We start from the raw sequence: 8,995 nt of genomic DNA on the forward strand, positions 1-8,995 counted from the left end.
CAAGTTGAAAGAGGATCCCTGGAGGAATACTGTGCGAACTGCAGAACCATTTGTGATTTCATCACTGGATTATGTTCCATTAAAACTTCCACTGTTTAACCTGGCATACAGAAGTCTGGACAAGTAGGATTCTGACAGCTAAACTTAGATGTTGAGTGTCTTTGTGAATGCTCACAAGGTGTCCTACTTTTCAGCTCCTGCTCAAGAAGAGGGTGCATCAACTGCAGGTCATGTGCCAGCCTCATACAAGTGTTTTGGATCCCTCTGGACAGTCACCTTGAAAGGCACAGTCCCATACATCAGGCCATTGACCTGTGCCCAAACTGCTGGATGCTGCACAGGCAGAACTTTGGTGCTACATGCAGTGTAGACAGATTCCTCAGGAGACCCTGCTCTTTCTGCAACATCTCCCACCACGAAGGTTTGTCTGTGCCAGGGCTGCCTCAAGTGGTTTCAGCTCCAAGCTGTCTTTGCAGTCTCTCTGCTTCTTCTTTCCCTCCCACAGATGCTTGATTTTAACAGCACAGAGAGCTGTTGACCAAGCGTGTGATTCATCTGGAGCTTCTGCCAACAAGGAAATCGTGATGGCAGTCCGCTTTCTGTGGGTGGAGAGGTCACACCTGCAACCACCAATGAAGTGGCATGACAAGCTTTTTATTTTCGCCTTTCTGTCTTTCAATGTCTATATCCAAAACATGAAAGTTTTGTAAACATACTAATCAAGGATTCTTCTGGGGTTTTTTTCCCCTCCAAGCTGGGGAAGAAGTATGCTTACAAAATGCTTAAGTTCTGTGTAGAAATTTAGCAAGCAACGAAACAAAGATCCAGAGCCAAACACTACGCAGCAAACTTGTGCATGTAGCTCCCTGTAGACATGAAGCATGATTTGCTTTTCCAAGACTTATTTTGCCAGGTAGTCTGAAAATTCCTGTAGGATACATAGCTGTGCTTTTCTCTTTGTATTTTTATTGGAAGAACAAAAAAGCTGAGGGTTTGTTTTTTTTTAGATAATAAAAATATGCAAAATGTTTAATGAGAAGAAAGAAAAAAACACAATATCCTAAATTATCGAGACCTCTTTTACTTCTCTGTTCACTAAAACCTTATGCATACTGTACATCACACACATGGAAATAAGATCTGTGTGACACATTGCAGAGATATGACACACGGAAGTTGTCTCCTGTCTTATACTACCTGCCTGCTCTCCCAGGAAGCAAGGAACAGCCCCAGAAGTCCATGCTGCTGAGTAAATGTTCACAACTTTTTTTGCTTTGTGATTTATCACAGCATGGGTTTTGTTCTTTTGAGGTTTTAGTTGTTTTCATTTTCTTTTTAAATCAACTGACTACTTCCTTCTTTCACGTGGAGAAATTACAAAATTGCATGATAAAGAAGCAGGGAAGGTTGCAGTCACCTCTGAAATGACGGCAATTACGAAACATACCGAGCAAAAACTGACTAAAGTGAGGCCACGAGACTGATTCAGCCCCTTATGGTCAGAAAGGCCCTAGCTCCTGCATTGGTACCCTTGGCAGTATCTCTCATTCCCCAGGAGAAGGGGAACACCACAATGAAGCAATTGCCTGATCTGCAGGCTCAGGCCAAAGGCAACGCTGTTCCGTGGCAGAGGCAATAAGCTGCCAGGGGAAGAAAGGAGTGAAGCATCAAGGAAAGGTGCTCCAGGGTTGCTTAGCTAGGTGTGTTCAACTGATGACTGCCCTGCCTATGTCTAGAAAAACTATTCTGCAAGAGATCCATGTGCAGCAGCACATAAGATTTCTTGAACAGTCTTCACCTTTAGTATCCTCTGTTCCTCATCTGTTCAGGGATAGCACTGAACAGCCTTCCATCAGTCATGTCACCAGTCCTGGCTCAATGGTGGCAATCCACCAAAAGGTTGCTTCACGTTTGCCAACTGATGGCTTGATTCAATGCTAACCTTGTTCTTACGCCTGAGAATTGCTCAGTTTTACCCACATCCTCAGTAGCTTTTGCTCAGTATGGCATAGTGCTTGGGAAGGGAAATCTCAGGATGCTCAGAAGCCTCGGTACAGCAGGGCACTGCTCACATGCTGACCTGCACACTGCACCTACACTAAAAGCATCTCATCACTATATGCATGCAGAGATCTCAGAATTAGCTCAAGCAGATACACCAGGCTAACCTCCAGAACAGCTGTTCTTCAGGAATTAATGTGGAAAAGAGCAGCTGTTTTGCAATGGTAGAAGAACACAAAGCCTTAGTAGTAATATTTTCAAAATATTTCCCTCCTTTTTAAAAAATAATTACGTATCATTATTTTCCTAATAGAATTTAAAATAATCATCATCATTATCATCTATAATAAAGGTACAAGTATTTCCATGAACACAATCATGGTGCACCAATGCAAGATCTTTAAAAGGTGTTCATATTTGCCTTCATTAAGAGGCAAATACTCCTTAGATTCAACACAAAATATACTTTCTAAACGAGACATTTCTGTATTTCAAGTCAAGCATCATAAATAATACCCTAGGCTGAGTCAGGCATAATAATTATTTGCATCTTTTACACAAAGAAAACATTGGTATTTCCACTTTTCTAAAGGAAGTCCAGTATTGTGTAATTCAGGAAAACCCTGCCTTGCATTACTTTCAGTTTCAGTTGTCCCTAGCACAAATAGGAAAACCTTTCCCTTCACTTGAGCTACTTCTGTCAATGTGAGAAGCAGAGTGGGCAATGAAAACTCCAGCTGCAGTTTCCCTTGGGTCATGGTTGACGTGGACACATGCCAGGTGGGTGCCTCAAACACTCCCGGCTGGGCCAGACCCTGATCCTCAGGAGCCTGGCCCCACAGTTCTGTCTGTCTTTATCCCCTGGATACTGCTAGCAGAATTAGGCAATATTTACTCAGAACTACCATACCCTTGAAGGGCTGTGAGAACACCCAGGCCGTTGTCCTGATCTGACAGCGACTGTGTCTCTAAGACTGTGTCTTGGTGTGACCCCAGAAAGTGTGAGATGAGCAGCAGACACAGGCGCCTCAAGGAAAAGCACTGGCAGCTGTCCCTGTGCCTCTGAGCCCAACTCCAGAACATGACCCATGGCAACTCCAGAACATGACCCATGGCAAACCCAGCAACCCCCAGGCACTGGAACTTCCTTTGCTTTATAAATCAGTTAGTTTTAATTGCATGCTGTGTTTTCATAGGCTGTCTTCATACGTACCTAAAAATTTCTCATGCTGCCTAACTGAGATAACACAGAATTTCAGAATAACATAAGGCAGTCTCCTGACTAATAGAATAAGCTAACAAAAAAGCATGCTATGATATACATTCTATATTTGTATAGTGTATGTACACTGAATGTTATATAATGTATATACACAACAGTAATATATATATACATATATATACATAGATGTAGGGATAGATAGATAGATAGATAGATAGATAGATAGATAGATAGATAGATAGATATAGAGCTTTTGCATGTCTTTATGATCTTTAGATGCCAAAGGGGATGGATTTGCTATAGCAAAACAAAGAGGAGTGGGCCAAAACGGGATTAGTAGTAAATCTCTCTGCCCGGCGTTAATCATTGCTAAGGGCAGTCATTTACCGCGCCGTAAACCGCGGCGGAGCCCTCTGTCAAAGGGGGAAAACACACTCCAAAGGGCCGGGAGGAGCCGAGCGCCGCCGCCAGGGCAGCCGGGCGACAGGGCTGGCTGCTGGGCCAGGGCTCCCGAGCCGCCCCTCGGCCGGTGCCACCGAGCCGGGCGGCGCCTTCCGTCACCCTCAGCCCGGGGGACGGCCCGCACCCCTGGCCCGGAGCTCCCCACACGCAGCCCCGGCAGCCCGCCCGCCGGCCCCGCCGCGGCCGCTCCGGGCCTGACACATCCCGATCCCGATCCCGATCCCGATCCCGATCCCGATCCCGATCCCGATCCCGATCCCGATCCCACACGGCTCACCCGCCGCCGCTCCCGCCGCTGCCCAGAGCCGGGAGAAGCCGGCGCGTCACCGAGAGCGGGCGGGGCCGCGCTCCCCGCCCCGCCCGGCCCCTGGAGCCCCGAGGGGCAGAGAGCGGCTTGCCTCGAGCAGGGCTCTGTCAGTGCGGGGATGGAGGTGTCCTGTGACCCGCGTCCTCATCACATCTGCATCCCGTGATCGAGTCACCTTGACTGAGTGGGGCTCTTTGGTGTTTACAGCTCCTAACACCTCAGCCGTAGACACCCCGTGTGCTTTATGACATTGCACCCTAAGTACGCATCTTGCTCAGACTGAAAAAGTACAGGTTTGCTGGGAGTATTTTAGAAGCCTTTTAGTCAAGAAGCGGGGGGGAAAAAATAAAGAAATTAAAATTATCCCTGGAGTTTTACCGTAGAAATGACTAGACACAGGAGTTAATGCTATGGTCTAGTTGAAAAGGTGATGATAGGTAAAAGGTTGAATTTTATTATCTTGGTGGTATTTTCCAGCCTAAATTATTCTGTTGTTGTGTGTTTGAGAAGCCAAATTAACTAGTTTTTCAAAGGTGAATAAAATATCTCCTGAAGGTTTACTTTCAGCTTTACTTGGTTTCTCGGGAAATCAATGTTCTAGTAATTTTGTTTCCTCACTGTGTAATAAAATTCCGAGAGAAATTTGAAATACACAATTAATGTTGTGTGCTATCAATTGGAGATTTTCTTTGTAATAGTGTTTATGCTACAATTCTGACACCTCGGATTCCTGGGTTTTGGAATTTGTCTTCTAATAAAGAGCTTGGCAAACTGGGGGAAATCATTTATCCGTGGCAGTGCTTGTCTCTTGCTGTTGAGGCTTTTCTTTTGGGCAGAAATTTGTTTAAGAGTAATAAATGAAAGCACCTTAGAAAATATCCACTGATGAGAGTGGTAGGAAAAGAGTTAATTTTCTGTTGCAATAAGAAGGGGTAAGGCTTTCTGCTTCATGAAGAGCTTGAATGGTCTTATCTCAGTACTGATAAGAATCTTCAGGGGCTCTGAGCAACTTCTATTTTGAAAAAAATAAATAATTTTAGTAGCATTGTACATATTTACTTAATTTCTAAATACTGGAAAGGCTATGATCTTTTCTTTTCTTAGCTATTTTCTGTAAACTGTGGACTAATTTTTCCTGTAATGCATCAAAATATGAAGCAAGTTCTAGGATAAAAATTCTCAAAGAAAATAATTATTAATTTGTCTTGTGTGTCTTGTCCAGAACTTTTATGCAATAAGAGCTCTTAAGCAAAACCCTGCAGAGACAGGTGGAAATCAAGACTATGGAGAATTTCAGGATTGTTATATGAAGTATCTGCATCAGTATTTTCCACAAGGTATCTATTGATGGTGGTTCACCATTGCTGGCAGTAGAGACCCCATGTGGGTGTAGACAGGGTTCCAAGTGTCACTTGTCCTGTTGTGGAAAATTTTGTGGTAGGATGCTGAAAGCACCTAAAGGCTGAACATCACCTTTTTTGCTACTGCTGTCAGATGTTGTGCTGAGCAGGGGCCCTGAGCAACCCCTCTGTTCAAGAAGGGATTCACAAAGGATGGCCAGAGTAGGAAAAGGCTGAAATGAAAGAATGAGACTAACATAATTAAATAACTCTCTGTGGGATTGCCAGTATAAACTTATTTTAAGAAATCATTTTTTTCTTATATTCTAGCATTCAAAAATTAATATCTGTGAGATTTAAAAGCCTAGGTTATCTCTGCATAAATGTGAAATAGTGCTATCTGTAAGCCACACAATTTTGCCACCAAAAAAAAAAATCATAATTAGCTATAGTTAAATTTAGGAAAAGGGGAATATACGGGCCAGTGTTCTTAATGGAATAAAGAACAATTATGTGTCATGGTTTTAAAGCATTAGCTACAAAAAATCACTAGAAAACTTACTCATTTCTTGCTGTGAGATATGGATTAGAAGAAGAGCAAAACAGGTTTAAAACTTAAAAGGAGTAAAGAAAGTTTATTAAGAAAACTACAAGAATAAGAAACCAGAATAAAACCTCCAGAAACTTTTTCCCCAACCATTTTTTTTCTACCCAATCATTCCCTTGTTTACATAACAACATAGAGACAAAAAACCCTGGTGGTTAAAACAGTCTTAACTTTGCTACAGTCTTTTCACCAGTCTTTGTAGAGAAAAAGAAGTTCTCTTCTGCCAATATTTCTCATGGCTTTTTATTTTTCTGATGCCAGCCGCTTGGAAACTCTGTCATCAGTTCTTTCCTTCCATTTCACACCACTCTGAGGTGTGTGTTTGGGCCATGAAGTCAAGGGGTGTCATTTTAAGGATGAGTTATTTAAAGGTGAAAGTTCTCTTCATCTGTCTCTGTGACCATCTCTGGAAACAGAAGTTTTCTCTTTGCCTCTTAAGGGCCACAAATTTTCAACAACTCTCACTTCTCCATTTCTCTTTCAACATCACATAAGATCACAATTACTTCACCATTTTACTCAACTTTATCAATTAATTACTTTTGCTCCAATCCACACTTTGAAATACTCTATTCCCCCCGAAGTACTCTCTCATGAATTAAAGGAGTTTTTCAGAACATTATTGTCCATCTCCATAGTTTTAACAAAAGAATATTTCAGCTTATTAAAGCATCTCCTTATTTCTCTCCCCATCTGAAGCTTAATTCCTTTCTTCACTGTATTTGATAGTTTATGTTGTCTCTTTACCTGTTGATCACTCTCTCCTGACCTCTTCCTAGAAAAAGGATTAAATCTGCAAGTCTCATCTGGGTAGTAAAAGGGTTAAAATCTTGCTCAAGCTGCAGCAGGTATTTATGGTGCCAGGTTTCAGCTCAGCTGTTCTCAGAGCCAGGGACCCCCAGGCCGAATGGCCTGGGCTGGGGAATGGGAGGGCAGCTGGAGCTCTGTTACCTTTCACAGCCAGGAAACAAAGAGACAGATTCCTGGGCTTAGGTCTTAAGGTGGTGTTCATAAGTTGATCTCACTTTTCAATGGTCAAAATTACTGTCAATTCTTAGAAAAACTTCCATCAGCCTCCAGCAACCTAAACTTCCTTAGGTGTTTCTCTTTGTTTCTTAAATGCTAATCTGTTACATTATGACAGGGATTTTTTTTTTTTTTAATTTTGGAGAAGGCCTGTTCAAACTTCCAAACTGCTTTTTTGTAGGATTTCAATCCTTCATTTATTTTCCAAACTTTTTTTGTTCTGTCCCACTTCAGTGCTGTACTGAATCACCTTTTATAGGACTATGGTGCACAGATATATTCCAGAAAATAATGGAAAGTTAAAGACCTTACTAAGATGACTGTGAAAAGCAGCAGAATGAAGATGCGAATGGTGTACATACAGAATTTTCTTCCTAATTTTATAGGAAAGCTTTCATCAGGAGGACCAGATGCCAATCATCATAATATTCACATTTTCTGGTTCTGAAGTGGAAGATCTGTCCGAGCCCTCTTGGTGGATCTCCTTACAGGGGAGGCCTTCTCATTCCATTACTTTGTTTGGTCAATTGTCTTGGTTTGAAAAGACAGGTGTCTGCTGAGGAAGGCAGGAGCCTCCCTTGAAATGGAAAATGTAAACCTCTTCCCTACAAATTATTATAATTTTGAAATTAAGGGGGTCTCAGGCAAAGATATGGGAGTAGGAATAACAGTTCTTTACTTATTTGTATAAATAAAAAAAACTACAACTCAATAGGAAAATTAAAATGCAGTAGTACAAAAACCACTGACAGAGTCAGAATACAACCTGACACCCCGCTGGTCAGGGTGTTGCTAGCAGTCCAGTTAAATGGTGGCTGCAGTCACTGTTGAAGCAGTGATCCTGTGGAAGGCTGTAGTTTTCCTCTGAAGGTCCAGTGGTGATGTAGAATGGTCTGGTCTTCCTTTGGGAATCCAATGGAAGAAGGCTGACTGTGGTGTTCCAAATCTCAGACTATATCCAGGTAGGAATGCTGGGTGGAGCATCTCCCAATGGGCTGATGTAATTTTATCAGCCATGCAGTGAGACTCAATGGCCCATTAACAGAAGATTTTCCCTTGGAGGGAGGGTGGGTTGCGGAAGAGATAAAGAACACTGCCACACTTGATTTTAACAGTTGGCCCATTAACGGATGATATCTTCCAGCTATGAGGGATGGATCACAGAAGAAAGAAAGAATGCTGCCCAGCTGATTTTAACAGATGGTAATAGAATACACACTTTTGGTTAAATCTTGCATTGCAATCTAAGACATCAGTGTACCTAGTTTTTGTTAGCATGGACAAAATTTTCCTAATCTAAATCACCTTCATGATGTTTCTTATGTTCTTCTCTCCATGTATTCATGGATGATGAGGGCTGTGTTGTCCAACTCCTTTTGCTCCTTGCTTTTGCCAGTAAAACAGGCTCTCAGTTTGCCTTGATCTCTATAAAGCTGTGTGGTGAAAGATTCAGAGGGACCAGGTGGTTACTGCTCAGGGCATCTACCATCAGACCTACTGAAGTGGAAACAGCCTTCAGCTCAACAGCAAACTTCAAGATTATTACAGCTGATAAATAAATAAAAACTATCCTAGGGGAAAAAAATAAACAGGAAAGATGAAGGAGGAAAAGATAAAATAACTGAAAAAGGAGATTGAGTTCCTGAGGAAAAATATAGAAATCAGGGCAAGGGGGAGTTTTAGAAAGCTGGTATTACCAATTTAGTTCTGTTGAAAATTTGCATCAAGGAAATTCCTGTGCATTTTCTGTGAAGTCATCATGGTATTTGTGTCCATTTTTCTTCTGCCAGTGGCATAGTGTCCTGACACGATGTCCAAGTGTTTCTCAGGGTGCAGCTATGGTGCTGGAATGGGAGATGGGTCCTGCTGCTGGCATTGGCTGACCTGCTGGTCTCAGGGGACTTCTTTCCCTATGTCAAAAACTTGCCTCTCAATGCTATGATAAACTAATTCTGCTTCAGGGAGTTATCAAATCTATGTAAATTATTTTTTCCGTGTTTCAACAACAAAAAGAAGAGGGAAATTTATTC

At 42.2% G+C, this 8,995-nt stretch overlaps 1 protein-coding gene across 8 annotated transcripts in view; it reads right to left on the bottom strand.

Moving 5' to 3' along the window:
- SNX10 (sorting nexin 10) overlaps positions 1–4,231 on the bottom strand; it is a 35,461-nt gene extending 31,230 nt beyond the window's left edge. For 2 of the 8 annotated variants that reach the window (XM_086853251.1, XM_086853218.1), the window contains exon 1: positions 3,963–4,170. The gene's annotated coding sequence lies outside the window, so the exon portion shown is untranslated. Of the gene's footprint in view, positions 1–3,962 lie in introns of all 8 variants that reach the window. The other 6 variants (XM_086853305.1, XM_086853260.1, XM_086853228.1 and 3 more) reach the window with 6 other exon arrangements.
- Between the last annotated feature and the right edge of the window lie 4,764 nt (positions 4,232–8,995).

Source organism: Cyanistes caeruleus, chromosome 1, assembly GCF_971803275.1.
Source record: "Cyanistes caeruleus chromosome 1, bCyaCae1.hap1.1, whole genome shotgun sequence".
NCBI lineage: Eukaryota > Metazoa > Chordata > Aves > Passeriformes > Paridae > Cyanistes > Cyanistes caeruleus.